Source organism: Hippopotamus amphibius, chromosome 3, assembly GCF_030028045.1.
Source record: "Hippopotamus amphibius kiboko isolate mHipAmp2 chromosome 3, mHipAmp2.hap2, whole genome shotgun sequence".
Lineage (NCBI taxonomy): Eukaryota > Metazoa > Chordata > Mammalia > Artiodactyla > Hippopotamidae > Hippopotamus > Hippopotamus amphibius.
The window spans coordinates 56997742-57014331 of record NC_080188.1 but is presented as its reverse complement, the minus strand read 5'-3'; the positions used below and the strand labels follow the sequence as shown (position 1 = coordinate 57014331).

General features: G+C 41.1%; 1 protein-coding gene across 6 annotated transcripts in view; it reads right to left on the bottom strand.

Annotated features, from left to right (window-relative positions):
• Positions 1–10952, bottom strand: part of AFF1 (ALF transcription elongation factor 1) — a 188245-nt gene extending 177293 nt beyond the window's left edge. For all 6 annotated transcript variants that reach the window (XM_057725861.1, XM_057725856.1, XM_057725858.1 and 3 more), the window contains exon 1: positions 10741–10952. The gene's annotated coding sequence lies outside the window, so the exon portion shown is untranslated. The remainder of the gene's footprint in view (positions 1–10740) is intronic.
• Positions 10953–16590: the final 5638 nt, after the last annotated feature.

Here is a 16590-nt window from a genome sequence, read left to right as displayed (position 1 = left end):
AAATTAAAATTGTTGACTTGCTGACTACAATGTTTCCATATTAGTAGATACCATTTGTCACTCTATCCCCTCCCCCAAAGGAATGCAACACGGATGCTACAAATATTCTAATTAAACTCACACTGGTAGAGCTCTAAACTTTTCAGGGTCAAACATGCATTGGAGTAGGACACTCTCCTCCAACTGGCTACAGCGGCCCTAGGCAAGTTTCCTAAATTCTCCAACTCAAATCCCAATCACCTCCCTCCCTCTCCCCCCTTACTCTCTCTCTCTTTCCCTGTCTCAAACACACTTTTTGTTGCTGTTGTTGCTTTGTTTCTTGGGCCACGCTGTGGGATCCTAGTTCCCTGACCAGGGATTGAACCCGGTGCCCTCAGCAGCGAGAAAGTGGAGTCCTAACCACTGGACTGCCAGGGAAGTCCCTCACACACTTTTGTTTCTCCTTCTTCCTCTCTTTCTCTACTCTCCTTTCCCCCCTTCCCCCACCTCCCCTCTCTTGCTCTTTCTCTCTCAACATGCAGGGCTGGCCCACAGCAAATTATCAATAAAATAGTAGGCATTTGCTTTGGCATTAATCTTCCCAACACTGTAAGAGTCCATGATGGCAGACCCCAACACTGCCCTCCCAGTGAAGATGGCCCACCTGCTTGCAGCCCAACAGCACCCATGGGCCGACTGGTGGAGAACAGAGGGCAGCAAGGAAGGAGGTGGGGTGGGGGGTGGGGTGTTGTTGAGGGAAACCAACCTGAGAGAGTGGTGCTTAGTTTCCTTGTTTGCTCATTTATTTACTGAGCCAACAAATATTTCCTGGGTATCTACCATAAGAATAAGAGGGTGAAGGAAATAGGCATTTGCCATCACTGAGTTTACAAACTACAGGAGGTAAGCAAAGATGAAACACAATATGTAGATGTTGGACTTTAAAAAGTGTTATAGGACTTCCCTGCTGGCACAGTGGTTAAGAATCCGCCTGCCAATGCAGGGGACACGGGTTCGATCCCTGGGCTGGTAAGACCCCATAAGCCGAGAAGCAACTAAGCCCATGCACCACAACTACCGAGCCCACATGCCTAGAGCCCATGCTCTGCAACAAGAAAAGCCACCGCAATGAGAAGCCTGAGCACCGCAACAAAGAGCAGCCCCCACTTGCTGCAACTAGAGAAAGCCTGCACGCAGCAAGGGAGACCCAACTCAGCTATAAATAAATTAATTAATTTAAAAAAAAGGTGTCATAGACAAAAACAAAGTGAAAAGTGTAGGCTGCCAGAAAGGAAATGAGGTAAGGTGTTGCAATTTTATATAGAGTGGTCAGATAAGGAAACATTTGAGCAAAGGCTTAAAGGAAGTGAGGAGCAAACCAGGCAGAGCTGTAGTAAAAGACTGTCTAGCGCTTGGGTGATAATGATGTGTCAGTGCTCACGTGGAAGCTGGGGGTGGGGACAGAGAGCTCTATGGGAGATCTCTGTTATCTTCCACTCAACTTTGCTGTGAACGTAACTGCTATAAATAAATAAATAAATAAATAAATAAATAAATGCCTGTTTTTTTAAAAAATGGTCCTGGAAACTGACAAGTCCAAGACTGAAGGAGTCAGCTGAATCCCTGGATCTCACTCCTGGTTTCTTGGGTGGGTGAGTGAAGTACGAAGTGAAAGAGACATATTCTCTGATCTGGCCCCTGGGCACAGCCAGGGACTTGTGTGTACAACTCAAATTCATAACCTTGTATGGTGGCTCAATCCTTTCCACAGAGGCAAGGGCAAGGAGGCAAGATCACCAGATTATCGACTCTTACATCTCACAGGAAAGACCAAGTTCAGCCTATGAAAGTCTGCTTAGATGCTGATGTATGTATGATTTGCACAGCTTTACAGAGTAGCCACACAACCCAGATATAAGGTTAGTTAGGTTAGAATGGAGGCCCACTGTAGTCAGGAAGTTATTACCCTAAACTACTGCTAAGAAAGGAAATTAGTATATGCTTCAGTTAATGTCTCCTTCAAAAAAAATCTTTCTTAAAAAAAGTCACACTTGTACAAGGAGGTTCATGCAATAAAATGTTGTTTATAATAGCAAAAAAAAAAAAACTGGTAACAACCTAATACATATCAACACAGAGAGGGTAAATAAATTATGATACATGAGACGCAATGTAACATCAAAAAGAATAGCTTTATGCAAACAAGATGCTGAACAAAATGTACAATGTGAGCTAATTTGTTCAAAAAGAAAGTGTCTTCTTTCTATATTTATGCATCACACACACAACCTAACTGTCAACAGTGCTTCTCTGGAACAGACACTTTCACCATTTATTCTGTATGCTGTGAATCCTTTATTACCTGTGTAAACATTTTTTTTTCTCTAAATATACGGGGGGGGGGGGCGGTGTACTGGCCCATAAACACTGAAATCAGAAGGTCTTCCTGAAGTTTTCATACATTTTTATATTATTTTCACCAGATTATAAAGACAAAGCAGAATAATAAATGGGGGGGGGGGCAGTTTAAAACCCTCCCATTAGAAAAAGCAGGTAAGGGACTTCCCTGGTGATGCAGTGGTTCAGACCCCATGCTCCCGATGCAGGGAGCCCAGGTTTCATCCCTGGTCAGGGAACTAAGATTCCACAAGTCACACAGTGTGGTCAAAAAAAAAAATTTTTTTTTAAAGCAGGTAAGATTCCAACTTGCCTTTATTTCAAAAACAGAGCAGTGCTGTACAGCAAAAAGAAAATAAGCTCAAGTGAGAAAGGTGATCACTTTGGGCAAATTAAGCCCTACCAGCCTCAGTGCCCCCATCCGTAAAATAGAAAACAGCCTATTTTACAGTGTTATGGAGAAGAGTGCTTTATAAATCTAGCTAAAATGCCCAGCACACTGACATATCATGGGCATTCAATACATTGTGGTTCTTATTTAAGTCAGCAATGTCTATCTTACATTTTATGTAAGTGAAACAGACTACATTTCATGTAGGGCTGTACCTTGCCAGATCTATTTAAGTGACCTTTCTACAGTCCTTCCAGCCTCTTGCAATGCAAATTTATTCAGAAATAAAAATGTCATGTACATCAAACTACTTTTCTCCCAAAATAGCAAGTAAAACATTTCAAGTAAAAAAAAAAAAAAAAATTCTTTTTTTTTTTAAGTTTTATAGACACTCACATCACATACATATATAATTACAAGGAAAGGAAAAAGAGGGAGGAGGAATATAAAAAAAAAAATGATCCAAGGTATTTTCAAATATTCTGTTCTACGTCATTACGTGCTCCTAACCTAGCACATTCTGAGGAAACCTACTCTCAGGAGTCCTTGTGACATGATGGTTTAAAGGCCTGCTTTGCAACCTACTAGCTACATAACCTCAAGGAAATCACTGTTCTTCCCCAAGGTCTCTGCCTTCTCATCCGTAATACAGGCAGCTTCCTGGGGTTGTTGCAGGGTTAAATAAAATGGGTGTAATATTTTTAGCACAATGCCAAGCTCATGGTGAGCACTCAATAAATGGCTGTAGTAGTTGCTCTGGTTATTGTTCTGCCAACCAAAGCACACGCTCAGGACAATCCATACGTTAGAGAAGCTTTTCAACAGGACAAACAGCGTTAAGCAGGTCTCAAAGCCCCGTGACCATGACCCAGTTTCCAAAGGGGAATGTGAGGAAAATAACTGTCCAGAGACCAGAGGATGTTTGGACTGGTCAGCAGTCCCTGGTCAGATCTCCTTCCCCTTTTCCACACATACCCTCCAGGAATAACAGTCTCTTGGTAATTGGCAATGTGTCAGGGGTGAGTCACGGGTCATACAGTTTTCATCTGAATTCTCCAGAACTCCACCCCAAGCAGCCCATAATCTTCCAGGGTCCCAAACTGACCTGATCATCTGCAGTTCCTTAAGCTCTCCAGTGCCACAGGAAGCCCACATATTTAGAAATTCATAATGCAGGACTTCCCTGGTGGTCCAGCAGTTAAGACTCCACGTTCCCAGTGCAGGGGGCCCAGGTCTGATCCCTGGTCAGGAAACTAGATCCCGCATGCCACAACTAAAGACCCCGCACAGCCAAACAAATAAATATTTAAATAAAAAAAAAGAAGAATTTCATAATGGCACATGATTTCCCCAACTATCTCTTGTCCACTTCAAATCCTTGTTCTAGGGGGCACTGGTGCTGCCCCCAAACTCAAGTACACATCCCACATCGTGTTAGCTCCCTCCCATCATTCAGGTCTCAGCTCAAATGATACATTCTCAAAAAGGCCTCCCCTGAATACAGTAGCTAATGTAGCACTGCTGTGCCCTCCTGCCAACCCATGCTCTATTCCATTATACTCTATATGGGTTCAGAATGTCTCGAGCTGCAAGTAACAACTGCTTGATTAACAGAGGTTTCTCTTTCCCCTATAGCAAGTCTAGAGGAGGGTGGCTACTGGTATAATTTTAGCTGTTCAATGAGGCCATCAGGAATTCTGGCTCTTTCTGCCCTGCCACATTTAGCATGCTGTCTGTATGCTTGTCATCTCATGGTACAAAAGGTTGCTGCCATAACCAGAGAGCTTTTCAACATGCAAGGCAGGTAGATGAGAGGAGGAAGGTGTGGCTATGTCAGCCACATCTCCTTTTGTCAGGAAAGGAATCCTTCCCAAACCTATCTAAAAACCAGAACTAGGCCACGTGGCCTCCTCCAGCTGCAGCGGAAGCAGGTAAATCAGGATACAAATTGTTATCACCAGCTAAGAACAAACATGATCTATCACCTAAGACTGGGCACAACGTGAGCCCACACAAAAGCGAGGTTCTCTTAGCAACAACAACAAAAAAATGGGAATAAGCACTGGGGAGGAAAAGAACAGTGTCGGCCACACTCATCTTTTCATAGTACTTAACACTACCTGAAATTAACTTATGCTAAATAAATATGTAGGTGTTAATGGCTTATACTCCTCCAGCTTTACATGTATACACCCAGAGCCCATATTTTAAAACAACTGACTGTCAACTTTCTCACAGTAGACAGGCATTATAGATACTAGAATATAGTAAGGATAGTTTAGGTTATGCTATAGTATCAAATTAACCCCCAAATTTCAGTGGCTTGACAGCACAAAAACTTATTTCCTGATTATTTTTCATGTCCGTTGCATATTGGGGGAGCGGGGGTGGGGTAAGAAGGTGGCAAAGAGCTTTTCTTCACACTGAAACACCTAAGCTGGAAAAAAGCCAGGCTGGAAGCTCCACTATCTCAAAACATTGCAGGGTTCACTATAGTAAAAAAAGAGCAGTGGAGGGCCTCATAAGAGCCACTTAATGCTTCAGTCCAGAAATACATGTTACTCCCATACACAGCCCACTGGACCAGAATTAGTCACGATTCTGTATAACCTAAGGAGGCTGAGACACATGGGAGAGCACATCAATGTTGGTAGTAAATATTTAAGCCTCATTCCCCATGGAATGGTAAGATATTGTACAATGTGTCATCCCCATTTTAGAATTTAGACCCATTAAAGAAGTTTCTTGGAATGAACTCAAAGTTAGAGATACTCAATAAAGCAATTATTTCATCTTATAAGGCAATACTTAACCATTAAAAAAAAAAAGCCCCACAATTTTTGTTTCCTTCAGGAGTAATAACAGGAAATATTTATGTAGCACTTATTATGTTCTGCTTCAAGTACTCGCCAAGTCTTATTACCTTTAACTTACCCAACTACCCAGTAAGGGAGATACTACAGTATCATCAACTTCATTGTATAAGGGAATGGAAAAGTGTTGGAAGCCAACTCTCCATGGGTCATTTCTGCATACTGCACAAGTAGAGGCACCAACTACCTTTGTTCCAGACAACCTCTAAGGATGCTTGTATAGAGACAGCCTTGAAAAATATAATGTCTCCTTCTAGAGCAAAGGGCAGCAGGTTTACTGTCCAGTATAATCAAGCTAATGTCTCCCTCTGGAGCAAAGAGCAGGAATGCTTACTGCCCATTATAAAAGATTAGGATTCTCTAAGATCAGGATTTCTCTCCTTAATGTAATCCACTGTGTTTGCAGGTATCATCCGACTCTCTCCACATTTCCCCTCTTTGGAAACTGGTGCTTAAGGAACTGGTGTAAGAAAATGGTGACACTCTGGCTACAGCTATTATTATGAGTAACAAAGCCATTCCCAAGAGTCCATGAAACTGTGGCACATTAGCTTGTTAGCTTGAAAGTAGGATAAAATCTCAGAGCCTTCGAAGTTCTTGACAAGAAGGTAAATAATTTGCCTAAGGTCTGACAGCTAGTAGGTGGCATATCCAAGATTCAAGCCCAAGCTGTCTGGCTTAGAAACCATGCTTTTACATTCTCTGTTATACTGCAGTAGTGTTCAAAGTGTAATTCCAGAACTAGAAGCATCAATTTCACCTGCAAACATGCTACAAGTGCAAATTCTTGGGCATTACCCCAGACCTACTGAATCAGAAACTTGGGGAGTGGGGAGGGAGAGACACATCTAAAAGCCTTCCAGGAGATTCTGATGCTTACTCTAAGTCTGAAAAACACTGCTATGTGCATATACTGTGCATATATTCACTGCATTTATAAGACAGAAGGAAATGTTATGAGTATATCCTGATTTACATAGGGATGTAAACTGACCTTTCATAACTTGAGTAACAGATTTGAGGCACTAAGGGAGATGGCTCCTAAGCCCTTGCATTTAATTTTTAGGAAGGTAAGGATCTTTATTTGGTGCAAATAAATGCCACATGTCTGTTTAATAGGTCTGCATATTCTCCTTTGGAATCACAAATATATGTCCAGAATGCTAAATGAAAATACCTGCTTTTTTATTCCCATAATAATTAGAAAGAATTACTTAGCCAAGGAGAAACACTATTTATATTTGAGAGTCAAGCTGTAATTCTTGAAAAACAGGAAACCACATATCAACACAGCCAGCATAGTGTACCATAGTAGAAAGGGCACCAGGCTTTGAGTCACAGAGTCAAGTCACTTAACTTCTTCAACTCAATTTCCTGATTTTAAAATGGAAAATGAACTCCAACTTCAGAGTTGCAATTAGGCTTAAATGATATGTCATATGAAAGCCGTTGGTAAACAGCTTTTATGCTACGTGGATGTAAACTCCACCTGCATGGGCTCTTTCTCTTGATCTGCTGTTATCAGTTTCTCCAATGCTTAGAGTACTGTCTGGCACACAGAAGATGCTCGATACTTATGAGGTATTGGTAATGAACATGAGGTATTATATTAATGATATAATTGATTCCTCTGGGCTCCACTTGTCACAATAATCTCAGTCTTTTAATAGAAAAAAAGTGACTCGAACAAGAAATCCTTAGTCATGTTTTAAATGGGCCAGATAATTTAGGAAAATCAGCTGATTTTCTTCCCCTGGAGAACACTACTGAAGAAGTTCTGTCCTCAGGCATAAGACAGAAATTCCTATTAGCAACCCTCACAGCCTTAGATTGTGGTTTCACGTTTACAACAATCCCTTGTGCTCTTATAAACAGTCAGGAATAAAGGATGTGCACTTACAAAGAACTAAATATTCCACATTTACTTCTTCACGGTGGTAGAATTTTAATAAGATTACAGGGTTTATGTAATCTCTTTTAATAAAATCTAATATTAATTCAACAAATATTAAATAAGCTACTACTGTGTATAAAAAGAGACTGCTAGAAAACCGTTGTCAATTAAATATCATTTGAGAACAGAAATCTTGGTTGAGTTTATAATTTAATGAAAAAAATAATTTATTTACAAAACTTTATGTATGGTAAATGAAGTTCCTTAATTTGTACTCTCTCCAACATACTTTCTCAATCTCCTGAAAAATTAGTTAACGGTCTAGTCTTGAAATAGGGGAACTTTGGGCTTTTAGCTTCAACAGACATATCTAAGATAGCAAAGGAATTCGAGTTGAAGGGCAGCTTTTAGTGTGGAACTGCAACAGTAAGGAGAATATCCCAGTTACTTTGCCGAGTATATTGTGCCCTGTGTAGGTCTTATAATGATCCAGATATTTATATATAAATTAGTTCTACCTTTTAGCAAGTAAAAGCACAAGTCTATCTCAAGATCTGGAATTTTAACAGTCAACTAACTTCATAAAGGATTATGCAAATTTGTTTGATGAAAGAGCACAAATTACAGAGTTGAGCATGTAACTCCTTTCGTTTGCTTCTTTAAAAATATGGAAAACAAGTTTGCCTTTCCTAAGTTTTTTTTTTAACCCATCTTTTCAACTCCCAAGGCAGTATAACTTCAACTAAACAATCACACAGCTACAGTGATTTACAGAGGTTCCTAATAAAGATGCAACTCATATATATGTACCTTAATCAAACAATACCCTTCCAACGTAATCCAAAACCTAATTAAGCAAGTATCTTAAGTCAATAAAAAAGTAACTTTTAGCTCCACCAACTCCTTGCAAAATTCAGTTAAACCAAAAGGAAACAGAAGAGAAAGCCAGTTCTGACATAGTTTAACTACTTACTGTCTCATAACCTCACAATGAAACACTGACTTCTGGTGGCAAAAAAATGCATGCATATTTTGCATCCTGTAGGAGAAATCCTGAGAATTTATGGCTTTACTCTTGCCATAAATTCTCAGTCTCTTGATGATTTTTGTATTCTAAATTAACACACTGTGAGTCTTCAAAATTGTATTTTTACAAAGTTTAAGAGTTAAGCAAATGCCAAAGACACTACAGAAATTCAACTGCTACAGTGAATGAAGAAGACACACTAACTCTGATATGTAACAATTCATTTTCTTCCTGCAAGTGGGGAGCAAAGAGTCGACAGTAACACATCTCCAACTTCCACATCCCCAGCCTCATCATAGCTGTCAGTTCTATTTAGAGAAAGAAGGGGGGGGGGGAGGAAGTCCCCAATACCCAAATTCATTTTTTCCGCAAAGCCTTGTGCCCCACTCTTCAATAACTCTTTGTCTTAAAGTGACCAAATGTGTCCCAAATCCTTTCCTTGGTTCCCTCTCGCCTAAATTGGCTGAATTCAAATTAGTTCTTTAAGTACTGGTTAGTTATTCTCCTATTTTTTCTCCTAGTCTCCTTTCATTCTCTTGGGTCGGTATACTTTAGTTCTCTCCATTACTCTTCTACCTATTTATCTTCAAATAAAATACTTTCCAACACTGGCAAGAGACACCCCCTTTAAAGGAAAGCAGGCAAACCGTCCAGAATTTTCAACTCTCCTGTGAATTTATTTCCAGAATATCCACTCAAGGAACCCTTTCCACTAAAGATGAAAGGCAAGCTAAGGAAATACATTAGACAGAGGAAGTAAACATTGAAACAGGGCATGCCTAGGTATTCTTAAGCCTCTAAGCTGACCTAGACTCCCGAGTCCAAAGGTCTTTCTTTTTCGTGACTTCTACCCCAACTCGGAGTCTGACACCACGGTCCCCCCACCTCCCGTAACTTCTACCACCTCTGCCTGACCTTGCTCTGAAATAATCTTGCACAAGCAAAATCCCCAAAATTCTCAGCCCGGTCCCTTGTCTGACGTTTCTGTGCCTCAATTACTGGGCTCTTCCCACCTTCCAACCGTTTCAGGGAACACTGGGTCTTCGCCTTAACGTACGGTTTCATCTTTTAAGTTTCAAATCTGTCTGCTTTCTTGATGGTATGTTATCCCCCAACCCCACTCCCACCTCCGCCTCCAACGTGCACCAACGGGGTTACGATGACCCCACCCCAACCCTTAAAAAAAAATTTCGTCCGTAAGGCCTTCCCCACCCCCACTTCACCCTCCCAACAGAGAAGAGCTCCCGGAAGATTCGGACACATCTCCACCTCCAAAGCCAAGGGTCTTCCTGGGACAATTTGCATAACAATACGGGGTCTGTGTGTGTAAACGCCCAGAAGACTAACCTAGGAGGAAAGTGTCAAGACCCTCAAAGGGCCCTCGCAGCTTCATTAACGTCACTCCCCACACATTAAGGTAAAGTATGATTCCTATAACCCTCCAACTCCTCTCCCTCCTAATTCGCCGACCCCGACGCTCGCGAAGTTGGAGGTCTAGCGTGCGGCAGTCAGAGAATCAGACACCAAGGAAAAAAAATATCATCAAGGGAAATTAACCAGTTCCATGTTCTGCAGACGCCGTCTCCCTCTGCGCCAGGAGCAAATCTCAAAAGGTGCCTCCAACTTTCCCCCTCCCTCTCTAGAGTCTGCGGACCACCAACGCACACTTCCATCTCAATCACAATTTGATGAGACTGGAACCACTAATCTGTCTCTACTAGACGTGGGGGGAGGGGTGACTATGACGGGGGGAGGGGTACTCGGAGGAGAGAAAAGCTACGCTTTTACCTCCCGGAGAAACTTCTGGGACTCTTCTATTACGCAACCCCGGGACCGGGTTCCAAAATACCAACATCTTTCCGCAAGAAGCGGGGAGCACGGACAAACGTTTGATTTTGGGGAGTGGGAAAGCGGGAGGAGGATGGGTCTCTTTCTGGATTCCCCTCCCCAGTTTTTCTAGACGCTACCTGCTGGAGGTCGGTAAGGGCGGTACGAGCTCTGCGTCTCCTTCGCCTGTTCTCCCCTAAGGTTCCCACCGGAAAAGTGGGAAGGCCAGCGACTTGAGTCAGCGTGCTGGGAAGCCGGCAGAGGCGGGAGAGCCCGGGCTTCCCAGAAGTCAGCGGCCGCGGCGTTCTGGCCAGGATGACCCCCAGCCCGGGGGGCGCAGGGTTTCGCTTACCTTCCAGACCTTTATTCCTCCGGTCTCGGGTCGGGAGCCCTGGCCGCCCCCGCCCGCGACCTGTTGCGGTGGGGAAGGGGCGCAGGTGCGGGGAGCGCAGGGCGCTCAGCGGCGGCTCGAGCGGGACCCGGCTCCCAGCCGCGGAGGCGAGAACGCAACCGTGCCAACGACGCGCGCAGGCGGCGGCCGAGTGCGCAGGGGCCGCGCGCTCGTCCGCTAGCAGGCTGGCAAGCTCCGCGCGCCGGCGGCCCAGGAAGGCCCGGGAGGCGGGGCCACGCCCTCCCCAGGAGGTCACGCCCCCCGCGCTCCCCGGCCCCGCCCGGCCCACGCCCTCTAGCTGGCACCACCCAGATGGAGAGGAACTGCGCGGCCCTCCCCGGGAGACCAGGGGGAGGACCGAGGGCGAGCAGCCTCTCAGGATGGAATACTGCAGTGACCGCACCGGCAGCGTGGGTGACCCTGCCCCGGGCTGGTGTGGGGCACAAGAACCCTTCCGCTTTACAGCGCGATTAAGCTTAGGGTCAAGTTCTGCCTAAAAGTGTCAAGGAGTCTTTCTGCAGTCTCCTACACAACTGAAACACATTCTGTATCCTTTAAAAGAGGTAATAACTAACATCTGGAGAGCGTTTTACGGTTTATAAAGGGCCTTTCACACACAGGCCCGTCTCATCTTCGTCACAGCCTTATAAAACACACATTATTGCTGCCGTTTTCCAAATAATGAAACCGAAGAGCTGAAAATAAGTATTGTGCCCAATGTCACAAGCTAAAAAGTGGTATGAGAAACCAGGTCTCCCGAATCCAGCCTCCCGGTTCTTGCTCTTCAGCAGCCCAAACCCAGAAAATTCTACTGGCTATTGGGGCTTTGTCAAATAGATCCAAAAGATGGGAAGGCTAATGTCTAGTTGCTACTTGATCCCTTCTTTCATCAAGGAAAGCATCACGCTGAGTTTTTTGCGTCCTCACCTTCCTCCCTGAAAGAGATTCAGGATTGCATCAAATGGCCCAGATAGGCTTTTTTCCAATATCTTAATGGTCTAAATGGGTGAAATTATTTGGATGAAGAAAATCACCTGATTCATATGTAATATAATGTAAGTGCAAATTCATATAATGTATGAAAATAACCCCCTTCCGTGCCCTCCCTGTTCTTTCCCTTTTTCGTTGTTGTTTTGTTGTTGTTGTTGCTTTGTCCCTCGTGACTCCTTCACTGTCCACACGAACAGTATTTGGAAAGCTAAGTGATAGATACTTGCATTTCCAAATTAAACTCTGGACCCACGCATTATTTTCCAAAATATAACTCTTCTCCCTACTCCCTATGCTCCCACGATGATATTGATTTGATTTACCTGAACAGCTAAAATACTTAAGGTGCCCCTAATGAGATCTAGTGCCTCTAGATGAAAGCTTTGGAGGTCTTCCCTGGGCAGGTGGGACAGCAGTCACCCCTGACAGATGCGAGTTTGTGCATTTCTTAAATGTTTCTAATAGAGATCGACTCTATTCTAATCATAACACATATTTTAACCTTTTTGTTATGGAATTAACATATTTCATTGTAAAATATATATAAACCTAGTCATAATTTATCATCTGAAGGTTTTTACCAATCTAAAGCTTTTTCCTTTGTTGTATTCCTAATCCCATAACACCTCCTAATACCTTCAAACTGTAGTCAATTTAGTAAATAATGTTGACAGTGAAAGTTTGATAATTTTATTTTACTGCTGTTGGAGCTGAGGGATGTAATTCTGCAAAAAAATTTTTGGTTGAAGTTGATGTAGCTTTGGTTCAGAGACTAGTTCATTCCATTTATAGGAATATTTTTAAGGCAATGTGCTAGATGATGAGCCACATCAATGACAAAGACAGTGCACCAGCTTCTGTGAGATTCCAGCTACAAGCAAGTAAATACACAATTCCAATGCGTGCTTCTACTGATTAATTTCCCGAATTTTGGTAGGTTATTTAAAAACACTTAAAACTAATTTTCTCATAATAAAGAAAAAGCAGTTACGCATTCTAGTGAGTTTTTTTTTTAAGTTGCTTTTCTGCCTTTTCTCCAGGTCACATTGTATAACCAGTTAATAAGCAGGCTATTTTAAATAGTGATTATACCACATCTAAATTTTCAAAAAGTTTATGACATAAACAAAAGTAATTATGCAAGAGAGATGTAGATATTTCACTTCATTAGCTACACTTTATCTTCATTATAGGAATTCTTCAGTTACATTTCTACCTCACTCAGTGAAATTCTAGCACTTTCTCCACCTTGAGAGCCTAGTCACTTTTATTTCTGATTATGTTTCTGCTAAGGTGAAGTATGTCTCTGACATCAGTGATCTTTTTTACAACAGAACTGAAAAAAAATTTTTTCCCTTTTTAATACAACTATGGTACTTTATCAGCTGCCTCTTCATGTAAGGACTCCTGGGATGTTACCTGACAATTTTCAACCATAATTCTACTTAAATTCTGAAGACAAACAAGTGAACCCCTGGGGACTCACAGAAGCTCATAGGTGGTATTCTCAGAGCTCCTGAACTGTACAAGGGGCGGGAACACATGTTAAGGTTGAGACTGGAGGGAAATGCGCCTGCATCACAGCACCAACAGCTGCTTGCTTGGGCAGCCTGGAGTATTCCTAAACTCTGCAGTTAGCAAGACCTGAGTATTCTAAACAAGCAGTTCAAATTATGTTACTCCAAAATTACTGCATGTATATTTCAAAGGGAATGAATTTCTTCAAAGTGTAAAAAAATCCTAACCAAATTGGCAAATAAATTGTAACCAAATCCTAACCTGAGCATACACTTGTGAGAACAACAACAGCAACCAACCAATCAACCAACCCAGAGTTGGGGGGAGGTGGTGTAGATGAGGAGAGGGTGACAGTGAGGAGGGAGGAGGAAGAATTAGTCTAAGCCAGGTAAAGGGCAGTAGAGATAGAGCCAGTTTCCAAAAAAAGAACACAAAGAAAGAGGGGGAGTAGGACCTCCAGGCAAAGATTATGAGGAGCAGCGATGAGAAATAAGATAGATTTTTGAGATTGATTTGATCAGGTTGCATTTTAGAAAGACTACTGTGTTTGCCATACGAAAATGAAAATGAATAGGAGACAGAAAGGCTATAGTCATAATCCCTGAGGCCATGGAAGGAAATGTACTGAGAGCTGGGCATAGATAGTAGGCAGATATAGAAATTCCCAGTTTTACATCTCTACCTGGGAGGCAGGTATGCAAATGTAAACCTGCTATCTTTTCCTGCAAGAAGAACTAAGTGTACAATTATTGTAATTAAAATAACTGTATTTTGTCATGAACACTTTGCATAAAACATGTTTCCTAGTGACCTGACCCCACTTTTTTTCCTTTTTTTTCTGACCTCATTTTTTCTAGCAAGTACAATATGAGTTTTATATTGTGTGAGTTTTTACCTATTGCTACTACACACTACTTCGCAGTCCCAGTGGGATTATGAATATTTTTGAGTCATATGATAGTATTGTTAATTTAGTATTTAAAATTGTAATTTGGTATGGGGATATGTGTATAAAAACAGTTGATTGAACCTGGTGTACCCCCCCAAAAAAATAATAATAATAAAAAAATAAAAAAATAAATTGTAATTTGGAAAATACCAATGAATCTGGAGAAAAAGAATACGAGCACAAATCCATATTTTTCTCTAAAGAAATAAATGTAGGGATTTAACTGAATTTCTACAATTTACCAGATATTTCACACACATAGTTTTTTTTAAACCCCCTTGAAAATATGTGTATAGCTCTAGTCCATGTATAAAGAAGGAATAAACTCAGAGAGGGTATTCATCTCTATCATGATTATAAAGCAAATAAATAGCAGAGACAGTATTTGAACTCAGCTTTTCTATGGCTCAAGTTCATGTTCTTACTACTAACAGAATTAGATTAGTATCAATATACCAACTAATGTCTATTACAGTTAAATTTACATCAGCAAGCCTGAGGGAGTTGCGAATGGGTTTGCATTCTGACAGTTACACCTGGAGGGTTAAATAGGAAGAGGATAAGTGACCTGAGAGATTATGGGAAAACCAAATATTTGGAAAATGAAAAAGGGAAAGAAATAACAGGCAGAGCCAGAATACAAGAAACAAATTATGGTGCCCCCATGGGGCACCACTGGATAGTGAGTTCCCAGTGGGAACAAGACTGGGGGTAAAAGCACCCTAAAGACTATGGCACAATTTTAAAAACAATACTCATTACTATGGTTCATCTCAATCCATATCTCTCTTCTAAGTTCCAGACTATCAAGCTCATTGTTTGCAGGAAATTTCCACAGGGTTGTCCCATAGGCAAAACATACTCAGCACATCTGGTATTAAGCTCATAGTTTTTCACCCTGTCCACCCATTCTTTCACAACCCACCCAACCCAATTCCTCCTATTTTGTTTCCAACTTTTGGTGTTGAAACCATTATAGACCCAGAATTCAGGTTCAAATGTCCATTACCAAGGGAACCCTCCTACACTGCTGGTGGGAATGTAAATTGGTGCAGTCACTATGGAGGATGGTATGGAGGTTCCTTAAAAAATGAAAAATAGAACTACCATCTGATCCAGTGATCCCACTCCTGGTCACATATCTGGAAAGATGAAAACTCTAATTTAAAAAGATACATGCACCCCAATGTTCACAGCAGCACTGTTTACTATATACTATAGTACTATATATATAGTATATAGATATACAATGGAATATAGTATTACTCAGCCATTGAAAAAACTGAATGCCATTTGCAGCAACATGGATGAACCTAGGGATTATCATACTAAGTGAAGTAAGTCAGACAGAAAAACACAAATATCATATGATATCGCTTATATGTAGAATCTGAAAAACTGATACAAATGTACTTATTTACAAAACAGAAAGATATACAGACATTGAAAACAAACTTATGGTTACCAAAGGGGAAAGGGGGGAGGGAGGAATAAATTAGGAGTTTGGGATTAACAGACACACACTACTATATATAAAATAGATAACAAGAAATAGCACAGGGAACCATATTCAATATCTTGTAATAAAGTATAACGGAAAAGAATCTGAAAAAGAACATACACATATATAACTGAATCACTTTGCTGTACACCTGAAGCTAATGTAACTAATGTATACAGCTATACTTCAATTTAAAAAATAAATAAAAATAAATGAACACACACAAATACAAATTATAGAAAACTATTACATTAATGAAATTAAAGTTTATTAATTACAAAAAAGTCCATTACCAACCAAGTCATATTTAACTTTCCTTTTAAATATCTCCCTTCCCTATAAGTTACCTTCCTGTTTTTGTTTCATTTCTTCATTCTTTCACCAAATAGGTACTAAGTGTCAGGTACTAATTCTGCCCAATTACAGGGATATAAAGATGAATAAGACACTGTCCTTTTCCTTGGAGAATTCACATCTTGAAGGAGAGTGTTGAAGTGGTATTCTAAGATGGCCCTGAAGATTCCCACTCCCGGCGTGTATCTGCTATTTAATTTCATCTCTTTGAGTGTGGGTGAGTCTTTGTTTGTTTTTTTTTTTTTTTTTTTGGTGAGTCTTAACTAACCAGGTGATCTCTTTTTAAAAAAGAAGATCTAACCTAAATGCCCATCAACAGATGAATGGATAAAGAAGATGTGGCATATATATACAATGGAATATTACTCAGCCATAAAAAGGAATGAAATGGAGCTATATGTAATGAGGTGGATAGACCTAGAGTCTGTCATACAGAGTGAAGTATGCCAGAAAGAGAAAAACAAATACTGTATGCTAACTCATATATATGGAATCTTAA